Source organism: Bombus bifarius, unplaced genomic scaffold (genome assembly GCF_011952205.1).
Source record: "Bombus bifarius isolate JDL3187 unplaced genomic scaffold, Bbif_JDL3187 scf7180000010093_frag, whole genome shotgun sequence".
NCBI classification, from domain to species: domain Eukaryota; kingdom Metazoa; phylum Arthropoda; class Insecta; order Hymenoptera; family Apidae; genus Bombus; species Bombus bifarius.
Window position 1 is genome coordinate 3,770 of NW_022885510.1, and position 17,937 is coordinate 21,706.

Genomic DNA, 17,937 nt, shown 5'->3' on the forward strand with positions numbered 1-17,937 from the left:
ATATATATGTATATATATGTAGTATCGTGGACGAAAGGCCTGGGAAATATCGGGCGAACTATGAACAATGTCGCGAGAGCCGAGGCGCCGTCGGGCCCATCAATGTGTCATCGGTCTTTTCAAGTGCATAGTTTCGTGGAAAAGACCTACGTGACCCTGGCTACGAGCGTCTGCGGAACACGTGTGCGGTGGGCCTAGGAAAAGGACAACAGAATGGGACAACGGCCAGAGAGTGTTAGTCGAGAAACAGAGTGCGAGTCGAGGAGCCGAGTGCGAGTCGAGCGGAGACGGAGGTTGCGAGTGGCGTTGCCTAGAGAGTGTGGATTGCGCTGTTTTCTGTACGTTTGGTGTGAATAGTTCAAGTTAAGCAACAATCGTCTTTTTTTGTCTGATTATCATCTCTATTGTCCACTCTTTGTAAACATATTACATCACGATATTACATATTTTGGGGGCTCGTCCGGGATTGGACAAGACAGAAAACGAAACGGTTTAACAGAGCTATTCGAGCTAGTTGTGAATTTACCGGTACGCGGTGCGGTAAAAGACGATATCGTTGACTGTTTAAGTTTGTGTAGTGTGAAAAATGGCAAACGTCGGGGACGAACGATTGTCGGGTGAAGAGGGTTCGACGCTGGAGGAGCTGAGGAATAAGCTCGCGCGAATGAACCTCCCTATATCGGGTGCGAGGTCAGTGCTGATTGCAAGGCTGAATCGGGCGTGTAGGGCTGGACAATCGTATCGTAAGGGATCGACGGGCGGTGAAGAGCTAACCGGTCAACGAGATTTAGAAAATGTACAGAGAGCTGAGCGTGATTATAACGAAGGTGAGGATGTTGAGAAAATGAATACGAAGTAGTTGAAGGAGCGCCTCGCTAGTTTGGGTTTAAAAACGACGGGAAGAAAAGTAGAATTACGCGCACGGCTACAAGCGGCCATGGATGGTAACGACATATCGTCGGAAGAAGAAAGCGACGACGAAAGTGAGGATGAAGATGACAAGAAAAACGCAAGAGGATACAAGAGAGATACGCGAAGGGTGTATCAGGACCGTGACGAATGTTGTCGAAGGGCATGTGTTGATTCGACACTGAGTTTTAGAGACGTCGAAGATGCATTAGAGTCGTTTAGTGGCAACAGAGGTGAAAATGTCGAACGATGGTTCGAGTCGTTCGAGGAAGTCGCTGATACGTGCATGTGGTCGGATGGGCAGAAGGCAGTCTACGCAAGGAAGCTGCTGAAGGGATCAGCGAAAATATTTGCGAGCTTCGAGTGTCATGCCAGGACTTGGCATGAGTTGAAGAGGGGGCTAGTGAAAGAATTTTCGAGGAAAGTCAACAGTGGGCAAGTTCATCAGAAACTTGAAGAAACAAAATAGGAGAGTGATGAAGCATGTTTGGCTTACATGTACCGCATGCTCGAAATAGCCAGCCATGTGGACATGGAGGAGGAAGCAAAGGTGGAATACATAGTGGATGGAATAATAGACGACGAGAACAATAAGGCTGTATTGTACGGCGCTACGTCAATCAAAGAGTTGAGGAAGAGGTTAGTGATGTACGAAGAGCAGAATAGTCGCAGAGCAAAGTCGATTGTGAAGCCGGCTAAAACCCAGAAGAACGGGAAGCCCAGTCAATCTGTAGATGCAATGAAGAAAAGAAGATGCTTCATTTGCGGTAGTGAGGATCATCTAAGTGTTAAGTGTCCGGAGAGGGGAGAAGGTGTTAGGTGTTTCAAGTGCAGCGGATTTGGACATATTGCAGCGAGGTGTACGGCACAACCGAAAGAGACTTGCGTAGTGTCAAGATCCGAAAAGGGGAAGTATGTGAAGGAAGTGGCGATAGATGATTGTAGGTTTGTGGCACTAGTGGATACGGGTAGTGATCTCACGTTCATTCGATCAGACGAGTATGCGAGGTTAGGGTCACCACCGCTAGGTAAATGCAAGTTTAAGTTCGACGGTTTTGGTTCCGCTGGCAATGAGACCTGGGGTGAATTCACTAAGGTAATGACGGTTGATGGGTGTAAACTGCCAATCACTTTGCACATTGTCTCAAACAAAATATTGACGAAGCACGGCCTGTTGTTAGGCACTGATTTTCTGGATCAGGTAGAGTTACGGGTTCAACGGGGCGAAGTGACTTTCTTGCGGCTTGACGAACAGACTAACAAAGACGTGTCGGATGTGTTTAGAATTAACGTAGTAGAACAGACTGACGAAACAGACCTAACACACGTACAGGAACCGCATTATCGTGAAGCGATTCGAGATATCGTTAGGGGGTATAGGCCGGAGAAGAAGCGAGACGTCGGAATAACCGCAAAAGTAGTTTTGGAAAGCGACAAGCCGGTAGCGCGAAGACCGCGAAGACTGGCGCCGTCGGAAAGAAAGGAAGCGTGGACAAACGAGGGTGTCATCAAATCGTCAGACTCGGAGTATGCGAGTCCGATAGGTGTAGTTAGAAAGAAAGATTTGTGTGTGCGTGTGGCTAGATGGGCCTTGTTACTAGGCGAGTTTAAGTATCAGGTGTGTCATCGGCCGGGGAAAAGTATGCAGCATGTAGATGCTCCGAGTAGGAACCCCCTGCCGAGCACTATGTATGTAACGGAGAGTGAAGACGGGCTGATTGCACGGTTGAGAAGGGCACAGAACAAGGACATTGAAGTCCGTAGGATTTTGGACGCCGCAACGTGCAGTCAAGCCGATGGGCAGGTAGTAAGAAACAATATTTTGTATAAGGAGTGTGAGGACGATGTGCTAATAGTAGTATCGAAGGCGATGTGGGCTCAGGTAGTCAGGCAAGCGCACGAGCGTGGGCATTTCGAGGTTACCAAAACAGAAGCTATGGTCAAGAAGGACTTCTGGTTCAAGGGGTTACGCGAAAAGGTGGAACACGTGGTATCCAACTGCCTTGACTGTAGCCTAACCGAGCGAAACATAGGTAAGCTAGAAGGGAACCTGCGAAATTACAAGAAAAGAAGAAAGCGTGTGAAGCAATACCGAAGGAAGGACCCGCACATACCTCGATTTTATGAAACCTTGGGTCCTAAACGCCGAAAGTGACGCATCTGATGACAGCGAGATAGAAGGCAACATCTGAGGGCAGATGTTATTGCAGGATGGCCGAATGTAGTATCGTGGACGAAAGGCCTGGGAAATATCGGGCGAACTATGAACAATGTCGCGAGAGCCGAGGCGCCGTCGGGCCCATCAATGTGTCATCGGTCTTTTCAAGTGCATAGTTTCGTGGAAAAGACCTACGTGACCCTGGCTACGAGCGTCTGCGGAACACGTGTGCGGTGGGCCTAGGAAAAGGACAACAGAATGGGACAACGGCCAGAAAGTGTTAGTCGAGAAACAGAGTGCGAGTCGAGGAGCCGAGTGCGAGTCGAGCGGAGACGGAGGTTGCGAGTGGCGTTGCCTAGAGAGTGTGGATTGCGCTGTTTTCTGTACGTTTGGTGTGAATAGTTCAAGTTAAGCAACAATCGTCTTTTTCTGTCTGATTAACATCTCTATTGTCCACTCTTTGTAAACATATTACATCACGATATTACATATATACAATTAATTAAAAAGGGGGAAATATAGAATTAAAATACATATATTTAACAAACATAAAATAGATATCACATTTAAAATATATATATGTCGGATCAGGATTCGAATTGTGGGCGCGCGACGACTCTTCATGTGGACTAGCCATCGTTTCACAAAGCCGAGATTTTATTTACACGTATATACAGGTCTATCACTAAGCTTAACAAATAATAAGTACAACTAATAATAAGTCTAACAAACACTAAGCCTAATGAATAATACGATCTACGAATAATTAAATTAACTAATACTATTAGCAATGTTTGAGTTCAAACGAATCCACGGTCACCGGGATAACTCCTTACTAAGCGAAACTAACTTAGACGCAAATGCGATCGTCGAAAATGCTCGATGTATCACTCTCCAAGGCAATCGCAAGAATGCCAGCCTCGTGGAGATTTTTCTCCCTGTACGATTGCATTTTGTTTTCTATCCCCGTTTGGAAGCATCGAGAAGGTTCCAAACGCCGTTGCTAGGCACACTCGTTGGAAGCATCGAGAGAGTTCCAAACGCCGTTGCTAGGCAGTTTCTGCCTGGAGTTTTGGTTACTAAATACAATGTATGTCCCATTGCATCGGCACCTCCGAGGCAACATCACACGTGGCTCGGCCCGCTCTCGAGGCCGCATGCCGCCACAACCACACTTCTCGGAAAACACATACAACCACTCCAGACCTCCGTTAGATAAAACATCCATCCCGTGACCGTGGCTACGTTCAGCGACCGATTGTCACCTCGAACCCAATCTCGCTTATTACAAATCTTAAACAATTACAACTATAATAAAATCTAGGCTAAGGTACTAGAGGATGTTCCCAAAATTTCCAAGGAAGGGCTTCGGCTTTCCTTTCATCTCCGACACGGCCATCCTGACTATCACACGTCCTCGGGTGTACCTTCGTCAACAAAACAAAAGGAAACAAGATTAGTGTCATTGTGATTAGCATTCAAAGTGCCAGTTGCATTCTGCGTGCTTTCAGTCGGGTCGTAATGACATGACGGACCATTCTCGATTTCACACCCAAATGGGTCTCATCCTTCGAATCGCACATACTCTCAAAGTTCGTTACATAACCAGCTTCGTAACACGATCGCTGTCAACACTAGACCGCCTCCAGCCTCGTGACATTGTCACTGTCGGTACTAGACCAGCTCCAGCTTCGTGACATCGTCGCTGTCGGTACTAGACCAGCTCCAAATCCGTGACATTGTCGCTGTCGGTACTAGACCAGCTCCAACCTCGTGACATTGTCGCTATCGGTACTAAACCAGCTCCAACCTCGTGGCATTGTCGCTGTCGGTACTAAACCGGCTCCCAGCTTCGTGACATCGTCGCTGTCGGTACTAAACCGGCTCCCAGCTTCGTGACATCGTCGCTGTCGGTACTAAACCGGCTCCCAGCTTCGTGACATCGTCGCTGTCGGTACTAAACCGGCTCCCAGCTTCGTGACATCGTCGCTGTCGGTACTAAACCGGCTCCCAGCTTCGTGACATCGTCGCTGTCGGTACTAAACCGGCTCCCAGCTTCGTGACATCGTCACTCCCAGTGCCTGACCGCACTGAACTCCGTCCCATGGCCGCACCTGGGCTCATATAATTCTACGATCCTCTGGGATCGGGGTACTCACATCGCCATGGTCACTGTTCTCGTCATCACAACAGACATCCAACTCCGCAGGAATGCGACTATCCGGCATTTTCCTTAACCTGTCATGACTGTACTTGTATGACCTTTTCCCATCCAGTGTTTTCAAGGTATATCGGTCTCCTTCCAGGACCTCCGATATCACAAACGGACCCCTGAATTTTGGATCCAATTTTGTCTGGTTCCTTTCTTCATTTTGGCGTAGTACCAAATCACCAGGATTAAACCTAACTACTTTAGCTTTGGTTTTATCGAATCTCTCTTTGTCATACCTAGCACTAGTTTCCATCTCTTTTATTGCCTGTTGTCTTACACTGGAGATATCTATTTCTTTTTCCTCGATGTTATCAGGTAGTAATAAGTCATACGGTCTTGCTGCTCTACCAATCAATAACTCTAAAGGACTCGATTTGGTTACGCGGTTGATGGTGCAATTCAAAGCCAATTGCATCTCCCCGATCGCGTCTTGCCATGAACGCCCGGTCGTTTCTACCGTTGTGAACATATTTTTTAACGTGCTCATAACACGTTCTACTTGCCCATTGGCCCTACTTGCACCGGTCGCGATCAAATGAACTTTGATTTGTTTGCTTGCACAGAATTCTTGAAATTCCCGGCCCGTGAAACATCTACCCTGATCTGCTATTATCCGACAGGGACTACCGAACAAAAACACGGCGGACTTAAGTGCCTGGATAACGCTGAGCGAATCCAATTTGCGTGTGTGATATAAGTGCACGAATTTCGTAAAGGCATCGATCAAGACGACGACATACTCTTTCGAGTCATTCTTGCCACTCAGCTTGCCCGTTATGTCCATATGCACCGTATGCCACGGTATGCCGGTCTTAGGTATAGGATGCAGTTCAGCCTGTATTTTACCTGAACTAGCCTTCGAAACTCTACAAGCATGGCAGTTCTCGACAAACTTGCGAACATACTTCGCCATTCCCTCGAACCAATAATACTCATAGAGCTTCTCGAGCGTTTTATCCCATCCTAAGTGCATAATTGACTGATGCACATGGTTGATGACGGACCATCTAAAACCTCTCGGAACAATGGGTAAGCAAAGGGTTCTGCCCTTTCGTTGTACTTTACGGTAAAGTGTACCGGATCGCAGTTCGTAGGTATTCGCGATATCTTCCGCGAGCTCTTCGTTCTGTAATTTATTAACGATTTCGGAGATTTGCGGATCGCGACGTTGTTCCGCTAATAGCCAATCTTCGGAGATCTCGGCCAGATTAATCTCTTTCTCTGCGACCTTGTCTATCATACGGCGATTCAAGTCTACGGGGTTTCGCGAAAAGAAATCTACGTGGGCCATTCGTTTACCCTCTCGATACATGATGTCAAAATCGAATGTTTGCAAATAAGCCCACCACCTATAAACCCGGTCGTTTAAGTTTACTTTGTTGCTGGAGGCTTTCAAAGAATTACAGTCCGTAACTACTAAGAATTTCCGTCCATGTAAGTAGTGTCGGAAATGCTTAACGGCGCTTACTACTGCTAGTGTCTCCAGTTCGTACGAATGATACCTAGATTCCGCGGGACTGGTCCTTTTACTATAATATTCGATGACTCTGTTTTCCTTTTCGACTCTATGCATTAAAATAGCTCCATACCCCTCCGAACTAGCGTCGGTATGTAGCTCTATGGGCCGATTGGGATCAAATATCATTAACACCGGCGCGTCGGTCAGAACGGAAATTATCTGTTGTCTTATCTTTTCGTGCCTGTCCGTCCAAGTTATGTGCTTGTTACTAGAAGTGAGTGCGTACAAGGGTTTCATCACTTGCGAAAATTTAGGAATAAATTTTCGGAAGTAAGAGGCCAAACCTATAAACTGCCTAAGCTGTGTGACGGTCGACGGTGCAGGTAAAGAATTCAAAGCTTGTATTTTTCCCGGGTTTGGACGAACTTCTCCGTTACGAATTACATATCCCAAATAAAGTACCGACGTCTTCAGAAAAGAACATTTAGCGAAATTGAAAGAAAATCCGGCGTTTACGAGAGTGTTTAGTACAGTGTGCAACCTTTCTAGAGCTTGATCTATTGAGTCGGCGATTATTAGAACGTCGTCCAAATAAACAACGACATACGAATAAGCGAGGTCGCCTAAGGCCTTGAAAATGGCTCTCTGGAAAACGGCTGGTGCATTTTTCAACCCAAACGGCATCGTCACGTATTCGTATTGACCGTCGGGGGTAACGAACGCAGTATATTCCGTCGAGTTAGGGTGAATGGGGATCTGGTGAAATCCGCTAGCCATGTCCAGGCTAATGAAGTACCTCGCACTCTGCAATCTCGCGATTTGGTCAGCAATAAGGGGTAAGGGATACCGATCCGCGACCGTATTTTTATTCAGCGCTCGAAAATCTACGCACAATCTGTCTGAACCGTCCTTCTTCTTCACGAGTATTATAGGGCTCGCGAACGGCGAATTACTAGGTTTTACAATTTGTGCTTTAATTAACTCGTCTATCCTCTCGCGTACTATTCTTCGCTCTTCCACGCTAAGCCTGTAAGGGCTTCTCTGCACGGTGACGTTGGGATCGATTAGCCGTATTTCCAACTGGCCCGTACTGACGCGAGTACGCGGGAAACCCGTAATGAATGATTCTTTAAATTTTTCGAGAACAGAGATTAATCGATCTTTATAATTACCGATCACATCAGTGTCAACCTCGTTAATGTTGACCGCATCTTCCGCGACTTTACCACAAGCGTTAACGACCTTTGTTTTACAAATAACAAGGCTATCTTGCGCGATATTTACGTCGAATCCCTGGCTCAAAATCTCGCGACCAATCATGATGTCGTTTTAGGTAATCGTCAGCAAGGACATGAAAAACTATCTCCAATGTAAGATCGTTAATACGAACAGTGGACAAAATCTGAAGTGTACTCTTAACACAAGTATTCCCGATCCCCCGCATCACTACCACATCGGTTATTCTTTTACCCGAAAATTTCGAGGCTAGGGACTCTTTGATTAACGAACACTCGGCCCCAGAATCAAAGTAAAATGGATACGACTCACCCAGATGGCTTAATCTACCAGCCGGAGCTTCTACTACACAGGAGTCGATCCGGCGTTCGTCAATGGAATCGTAGTTTCTTTTCCGCGATGATGGGCAATTAGGCGCGATATGTCCCTCCTCGTGGCATTTGAAGCAGGTCACCTTCGACGATGCGGCTGGTCGTTTTTCCTTCGGGTTTCGTATATCCTGCTCCTTCCCCGTTTGTGTTTGCAGGCGACACTCCGTTCTCCTATGCCCGTGAGCACCACAGCGGTAGCACTTAATCCGAGGAACTGATAGCCTGCTGCGTTTAGCTTCAGGTTCCGTTAGTGAATTTCTTGGCGAAAATGTCGGCTGATCGTTGTAAGGGAGAATCCTCATTTCATCATGAAATTGGTCCTCCGTCCTGATATTATTCGCGAGCGTTAGTCGCCGAAAGCGTCGATCTTGTGAACTCAGCATATAAAGGGCGAAGGCATTGATCACTTCGGGCATCGTTAGATCTTGCAACTTCATCTGCAGCATGGAGCGGAGGCGACTACCGTACGCTCCCGGAGATTCGGTCTCCGACGGTCGTTCTCTGGATATCCTTATTAACGCCGAAGCGGCTGTCTCTCTGCCACCAAAACGCGAAAGAAATTGTTCCTTGAACGTTGGCCAGGTAAGCTTTCCACCGCGTACCATTTGTGAAAGCCAATGCGCAGCAGAACCCCTTAGGGCGCGATTTAGAGCGGAAAGTAACGCACTCTCTTGCATCGGGTGGTCTTTCAAAATCAGATCAGCATGAGAGCACCACGCGGATGGATCGGCGCCCGCGCCTTCGGGGTCAAAACGTGGTAACGTTGCATCCTTAGATTCCGTACTCGGTCGTTGCTCCCCCGGTTTGTGCGCTAGCGTCTGAATTAACTCGCGCACAAGGTCCATTTGCTCTTGTAGCACTTTAAACGGTACTGATCCCACTTCTGATGTCGGATCAGGATTCGAATTGTGGGCGCGCGACGACTCTTCATGTGGACTAGCCATCGTTTCACAAAGCCGAGATTTTATTTACACGTATATACAGGTCTATCACTAAGCTTAACAAATAATAAGTACAACTAATAATAAGTCTAACAAACACTAAGCCTAATGAATAATACGATCTACGAATAATTAAATTAACTAATACTATTAGCAATGTTTGAGTTCAAACGAATCCACGGTCACCGGGATAACTCCTTACTAAGCGAAACTAACTTAGACGCAAATGCGATCGTCGAAAATGCTCGATGTATCACTCTCCAAGGCAATCGCAAGAATGCCAGCCTCGTGGAGATTTTTCTCCCTGTACGATTGCATTTTGTTTTCTATCCCCGTTTGGAAGCATCGAGAAGGTTCCAAACGCCGTTGCTAGGCACACTCGTTGGAAGCATCGAGAGAGTTCCAAACGCCGTTGCTAGGCAGTTTCTGCCTGGAGTTTTGGTTACTAAATACAATGTATGTCCCATTGCATCGGCACCTCCGAGGCAACATCACACGTGGCTCGGCCCGCTCTCGAGGCCGCATGCCGCCACAACCACACTTCTCGGAAAACACATACAACCACTCCAGACCTCCGTTAGATAAAACATCCATCCCGTGACCGTGGCTACGTTCAGCGACCGATTGTCACCTCGAACCCAATCTCGCTTATTACAAATCTTAAACAATTACAACTATAATAAAATCTAGGCTAAGGTACTAGAGGATGTTCCCAAAATTTCCAAGGAAGGGCTTCGGCTTTCCTTTCATCTCCGACATATATATGTCGGGTTTACATTAGAATTAGGGATAGGGGCGTGAAACGAATCTTCGTTTGGGTTACACGTTGTCGTTATGCAATGGAGAAGACATTGACTAGTGCAAATACGATTATTATAGAACCGGACAAGTAACCGCGGTAGTTAGGTGCTCGAGAAACTAATGACAATGATCCTAGGTTCAATAACGAATCCGCGGTCGACGGGATGATAGATGAACGTACTCACAAAATCTAAGTCGGACGCGTAATATTCACTGGTCGTAAAGAGTTACTCCTTTCATCAATGAGATCGCGAGAAAGAATGTCTTTCCCGTCCCGATCATGCCACAGAGGAAAACTATAATGGGGTGTGTCTAAGGACACGAGATCATCGGATTCGTCGAGAAAAGCCTTCGTTCAGAAAGTAAGGGAAATTGGCGTTGCTGCTAATTGGTCAATCTCCATATCGGTGGTTAGAAAAAGGTGCTAGCCGCCCTCGAGGGAAAGTTGCTAGTGGGAGACGCCGCTCGTTGAAAAATATGTCTCCCCTATCTTCCCGTAGTTGGGACAAAGACCGTTTGTCTGTTTGAAGGACTTTAGTTGACTAAATCTTAAGATTTATAACGGCCCTCGAGCTAGCCGAACATGTACTGCGGAGACGCATCGACATCTGGCAATCATCTTACTCGAAGAATAGGGTCTGCGTGTGGCGAGCCACAGGACAGAAACCGTTGGAATGTTTACTGTCGCGTGTCGCCACGAATATTTCTTTTAAGGAGAGCTATAGAATTACTCCATACCTTTGTTAGACAAAGCGTTCATCCCGTGACCGCGGCTACGTTCGGCGACTGACTGTCGCCTCGAGCCCAAGCTCATTATCACGACTCTCGAACAATTACAATCGGGTTGAATAACTACAATTGTTCAATTACAGCTATAGTAGACTCTAGGTTACAATGTTGCGGGATTATCCAAAATTCCAAAGGCTCCGGTGTTCTTTCATCTCCGACATATATATATATATATATATATATATATATATATATATATATATATATATATATATATCATACATAAAAACAAAAGACGTTAAAAGGAAAACAATAATAATAAGGAACCTCTGATGGAAATGCCTCCGCAAACATTGTTCGAACGTCGATCACCGAAACCTAGGGAAACAACAAGAAAGGGGAAACATCAAAATCGCAAAAACAATCATAAGCGTGCCCCCAGCGGACCACCACCCCGTGGGGGATGGCATTATAAATAAGCAAAGCAACGTAGAGCAGGAGCACTACGATAGTTATCATTTAGCGATTAACATTATTATTCTGGTAAACATTCTTATTACGCTCGTTATTCTTCGCTCATTATTATAGTGATCACTGTTATTACCGTTCATTATTCTTTGTTCATTATTATTGCGATCTTCGTTATTACGGTCCATAATTATTTTGTTCACTCTTTGTTAATTATTTGTTACTACGTTCGTTATTGCGCTCATCTTTAGAAATTTTGTATAGTATTTTGCGCTCCGGGGCCTATAGTTTTCCGTCAAGAAAAGAGAGCCGCGACTAAGTAAAAAAAAAATTTTATCTGAACGCGCATTGTAATTGCGGTATTAATCTAGTCAGTAAATTGTTCTGTCCGTATCGAAATAGAAAAATAAAGTAAACGTTGATAGTAAACTATATTCGAGTTCAAGTAATAAACCCAGTAAAACCTTCGACGACCAACGGAGCAGCTGAGCTAAATGGCGCCAGACAGCGCCTACTCCTCAAGGTAAGAAAATTAATTTTGAGAATTTCCTTCTTCTCTGATAATTTCGTTGCCCTCGAGAATCGAATTAGAACTTCGTATCATCGGTCTCGTTTTATTTTCGTGAACAGTTTCGAAGATAGAATCATTGTTCAAACTTTAAACAAAAGAGTTGTCCGCTGTGTCGGCTTGTGCGAACGGTATTTTCAGCTACTGAACCACCCACTGATCTTCGCATTCCTCCTCCCATTGTTGGCAAAATATTGCCCGTCTTTGGGCAAGGCTTGCGAAATCACACAAATCCCGCACAGAAGGGACTATTAAATACATCGTCGAGGTCAATCGAAAATTAAAAGCAATACCGGCATTGCTAATAACCGATATTCTTGCCATCGTTGCATGCGACTGTAAGAGAGAAATAGCAGAACAATTTCCCTTCGGAAATTTAACCAAAGGATCGTTCGCTGTGTTGGCTTGTGCAAACGGTGTTTTCGATTATCAAAAACACCCGTCGATCTTCGCATTCCTCCTCCCACTGTTGGTAAAATACTACCCGTCTTTGGGCAAGGCTTGCGAAATCACACGAGTCCCACACAGAGAGGGTCGTTAGAATCATCCTCGACTATTAAACTCGAAAGGCAAGGAAATCGTGGTAACGGAATCCATCGTAGTAAATGAATTGAGTTTCGGTTCTAACGGCAAACTATTACAGTGAAATTAAAAGAGAAGAAGAAGTCGAACGTAAAAATAAATTTATATAAAACAACGAAAATCTCAAATTCCTATCCAATCCAGCAACGCTAAAAATATATATCCGGCTAATAAATATATATATAAAGGTAATAATCTAAGCAATTCTACATTCAAATAAAATCCGTTCAACGAGGACAAATAATTATTAATCCCAGCTTTAATCCTCTCCCGTGCCAATATTCCTGCACATAGCAGGTCAGCCGAAAAGTGAAATTCGTTACCAGTTGCATTAAGCATCAGTTAACGCTACCCATTAAACGAAAAATAATAAAAATAAAATATTTTGAAATAGTCCTTAGACTATTTCTGGTGGCAGCAACTACCGTATTAATTAGAAATCTAAACCAGTATTACATACACAATAATATCATTTCAATTTATCTTCCTTCAGACTAAATTCAAACTCAACAACAAAAAAAAATTTTCAGTAAACTCTAAATTTAAAATTTGATCGATGTCAATAAACTAATACGTAACATTAATAGATATATAGTAAATATTTTGGTGGCAGCGGTGGGATACGCTTCACGGAGGATTAAAGTTGGTTTAAACGGTTCGATACGCTCCACAGAGAACTAAGGTTGTCACGTTTGTCAATAAAATATATATTTGAGAAACAATGGCGACTAAATTAAAATCGTTGGACAAAGACATGATCTCGATGTTATCGGAAAAACTTAAAGCATGGGATGCGAATTTTCGCAACATGAGTACAACAATGAATAAATTACAAGACGATGTGCGTTCACTGAAAATAAAAAAGGAAATCAAGACACCCGTATCATCGCCGATAATTTCGCAAGCGACAATACCGATAGAAGTTAATCCCCAATCAATTAAGTTAAAAGATGCAATAGAGACAGTACCAGTGTTCGACGGACATCGACCCTCGGTATTTCGATTTTTAAGAGCATGCGAGCGCGCGCGAAACATGGTTCCTAGGCATCAAGAATCTCAGTTAGTAAAATTATTAACAAATAAGCTTCGCGGGCACGCGTTTCTCGCCATAGAAGACACAGAAATAATAAGTTTAAACGATTTCGGGAATAAATTAAAAGATATGTTCGATCCGGGAAAAACGGTTAACGAATATAAAGGGGAATTAGCTACAATATTTCAACGACCGGGAGAAGATATTTTGGACTACATAGGGCGCGTCAAAGATCTCAGACTGGCAATAATGAACGGGGAAAGGTACGAGTACGGCACCGTATTTCAAGATAGGATAGATCGAGACACGAGGGAAGCTTCCGTTAAGGGGCTCCCAAACGAGGTGTATTTACGAGTAAAAATAGCAGGATACCAATCCTTGGACGATGCGTACCGCCAAGCCGTGAAAGCAACGCGAGAATTAAAACAAGCGAACGATAGATTTCGATACCAACATCCGACACCTTCGAATAATTATAACCGAAACAACCGCCAGGACTGAAGATTTGTACCGCCGTCGCGGAAACACCTAAACAACCCGGGAATAGAAGAAAATGTCAGGAGAGAAACAAGAGCAATAACTTGGGAAGAAAAACGCACAAATAAATACCTCGATAGAGATCTAAATCAAAAGAGAGATGCTGATCATTTCAACCAACCAACTTTTCAATGCAAACACCACTCCGTTGCTGTGATAAGGGATAATGTCACGTTAAATAATAAGAGGACGCACGGTGGCATAGATAGGATCATGGGTGAGAAATTTTCTGAGTTACCAAACAAGATAAATAATATCAGTGCCAAAGAACCTTCAGACGAAGCAGAAACTAGGAAATTGAACGACGAGACGACAGGCAACGCTTATCCACTGCCTAATATCACAGAGATATTGGACCCGCTGGGAAGTGCGAATTGCCTCTCCACGTTCGACTTGGCAAAGATACAAAAGCAAGACTCCACGAATTTCGTGAATGTCTCAACCATAATAGGAAAAGAGATAGCGAGTGTATCTCACTCAAAAACTTCTATAAAACCATCAGAAGGAAACTTTATCGAACTCAAAGCCAAATCATTAAATTGCAAAGAAGATCACACTATAGAAAATAAAAATATAGCTATCCCTAAATCCAAAACAGAATCTATAAGCAAAAAGGTTTGTAATAAAAATTCAAAGAATAATTCTAAATCTACCGAAAATATTCTTAAACGTTCCATACAAATAAATAATAATTTAATTAAAATAAGCACTTCCAGTGAAACTATTTATCCTGAAAAGGTAGAGAAAAATCAAGGTGTTGGGAATAAAGTAAATAAAGAAGGAAAAAGGGTAACTAAGGAAAAGGATTCTAAACATTTTCAAGCTGATGAAACGCAAGTTCAACGAGCTCAAAGAAATCAAAAGGGAGAAAATAGGGAATCATCAGTCGAAGATATATATAAAAACTTGAATAAATACGCTAGCCATTGGATTATAATTGGATTAAAAATACTTTATTGGTTACTACATCTAATATTTGACGTAGGCAACATAGTAAGTAATGCTGATCTTATGATTCCCCCAGGAAAATATAGATAGTATCACACTATACTATATACAAAATATTTTTGGGTTAATATGGCTGCGGCACTTTCAAAAATTTGGATTTTGAATGCTATTAACAAGCAATTGGATAATTGGATCGATGTCAGTAAACTTGCGTCTTGGCGCAAAATAAAAACTAAAATGAAGGAAAGGAACGAAATTCTCCCCGCACAAATTAGTTTCGGACATCTAGCCAGAGAACCTGTCGGTGAAGTAACAATCGAAGAGAACATGGAACCAACATGCGCAGAATATCTCGAAGATCTGTTCAATAAAATTAACACTGTACAACGAATGGCAAGAGAAAATTTGATAAAATTCAAACTAAGACCAAAAGAATATTACGATCGACGAATCAACCCTCAAGATTTTAAAATAGGAGATTCGATATATCTACTAAAAGAACCCAGTAAAGGAAAATTCTCCGATCAATATACTGGACCACACAAAGTGCTAGAAATCTTGCAGAACCAAAACGTCAAGATTGAAGTAAAAGGGATTCCGCGAACGGTGCATTTAAACAAGTTGAAACTGGCGCATAATCGAAATAAGCAATGAATAAAGCGATTTCATTGGACAACGTAGTGCGGTAGTATATGTTATAGTGCTGTTCGTCGAATAATGCAGATATCGAACACCTAAAAGGAAAAAGGAAAATTATTATACGTGTTTCAATTATTGCTTAAATATAAAACGTGTTAACTCAATGAACAATTAACTAGCGAAAGTGAAAGTTACCTTGTGAACAAGTGATCAACACACAAGAAAGTGTACGTGCAATTATAAGTTATGGATCGTTGTTCGTGGAACACAATGTATGACAGCTACCTAAAATAAGTGAATAAATTAGTTTCAATTGTCTCAGTGCAAAATACAAGGTTACTAAATGTTATAACTATATTATGGATAAATCAAAAGGAGGTGTGACACTGTTCGTCGAACAATACAGATAGCGAAAACCTAAAAAGAAAAAAGGAAAATTATTATGTGTACTCCAATTATTGTTTGAATATACAACGTGTCGATTCAGTAAATAATTAAAAGAGGAAAAGTGAAAGTTACCTTGTAAACAAGTAATCATCATACAAGAAGGTCTACGTGCAAAATAGGTTATGGCTCCCAGCTTGCGGAACACCATGCACCAGCTGAAAATAAACGAACGAATTAACTCCAATTGCCGTAATGCAAAGAGCAGCATCGCTAAATGTTATAACGGTGCTGTGGAGGCGTGGCACTGTTCGTCGAATGACACAGATAGCGGAAACTTGGAAAAAGAAAAGAAGTTTATTACGAGTGCTCCAATTACTGTTTGAATGTAAAACGTGTTAGTTCAACGAATAACGAAAACAGTGAAAGTGCAACTTACCTCGTGAACAATCAATCACCATACAAGGAAGTGTACATGCATGGATTTCGCAGATTAACAAGAAGAAATAAAATAGCTGATAAATATAGAAAGTGGTTAGAAAATAATTAAGATAGATTAATTGAGAGTTAGTAATAAATATAACCGGAGTAAAAGGATATTTTATTATGTATTAATCTACGTAGTATTGTTATATTATTATATCTAACATGTAGAAGTGGATTTTGTAATGCACAATAGCGGTCGCACACACAATGTATTATACACATATTAAATTAAATGAATTAAACAGTACCTTTATAGCCACAGATATAAGACGATTGAAGGCAACCGTAGTAGGTATCCAAGGCATATCGAAGAATTGGATGACGTTGTGGGAATGATCCAGGTAAGTGACGCAGCATCGAATGAGTAGAATCTGAAGAATTACAGACAATGTTAATCTAATAAATAAATTTTAACCACTAATAAGGGAACTAATTCATATCATACATAAAATAATAACAAATAGCAAGTACATGCAATAATAAATTAATAGGGAAAATAAGAAGGGTCAATAAACACAGAAATGGGTTAGAAATTAATCAAGATAGACTAACTAAATATTAACGATAAGACATGACTGAACTCGGTGCAAAAGAATAAAGTTATGCTACACGAAATAACTGGTAACACAATACACAAAACAATATTACAAAACACTACTAAATAAGATTATAGTGATTAACAATTAATTAGTTATTTCAACAACACGTTGCTGTTGACATTAAACCAACGCCATACCAAAGAGACACGCGAGCGACCATGTTGAAAAATTCGTCGCGCGCACATACAAATAACAGCTAATGCAACATAATACAGCATCATAATAGCAATGTTAGGTACTAATAAAAAAAAAAAAAAAAAAAAAAAAAACAACACAAGAAAAGGGGGAGAGAGTTAAGGAAAATATATATAATAAATAACAACTAACATAATTATAACATATTATATATGTATTATATTATATACAGGGATACAGTATTCGTACAAGGGAACAGATCCAAAAGAAAATTATATAAACAATATATATATATATATTAACTATTTTTATATGTGTGTACAGAACTGATGGCGAACTCATCAACCATTCTCTGAACGACGGATGGAAGAACATGAATAGCAATCCGCACAGTGGAACTGTAAAGTATTGGTACGCCACTCACGAAACCAAGTACTGATGCTATCCACCTGTAAATAAACAACATTTATAACTATGCATATAATTTTCACTTATGTTTACCAATATATATATACACGCACGTTGTAAAGTAGGCGATATTTATAACATTCACTTCCATTGATAATGCAAGTGACTCATAAAATTAAGCCGTCATATTTACCATTGCACGCACATATATATATATACTCGAAGACAAGGTACATTTGTAATATTTATTCCTATTGATAATATATACTTATATATTTATAACAATAAAACAAATCTCATTCATACTACTTACCAGTACGTATGCATATATGTA

At 42.2% G+C, this 17,937-nt stretch overlaps 1 long non-coding RNA gene across 2 annotated transcripts; it reads right to left on the reverse strand.

The window, feature by feature from the left end:
* Positions 1-15,850: 15,850 nt before the first annotated feature.
* Positions 15,851-17,034, reverse strand: LOC117216056. Of its 2 annotated transcripts, none has more exons than XR_004489293.1 (3): positions 16,710-17,034; positions 16,111-16,193; positions 15,851-15,876 (listed from the first exon to the last, which is right to left on the reverse strand). It is a non-coding gene; the product is annotated as an uncharacterized LOC117216056 (long non-coding RNA). The 2 variants fall into 2 exon arrangements; XR_004489292.1 differs by lacking the exon at positions 15,851-15,876 and adding an exon at positions 15,983-16,008.
* Positions 17,035-17,937: the final 903 nt, after the last annotated feature.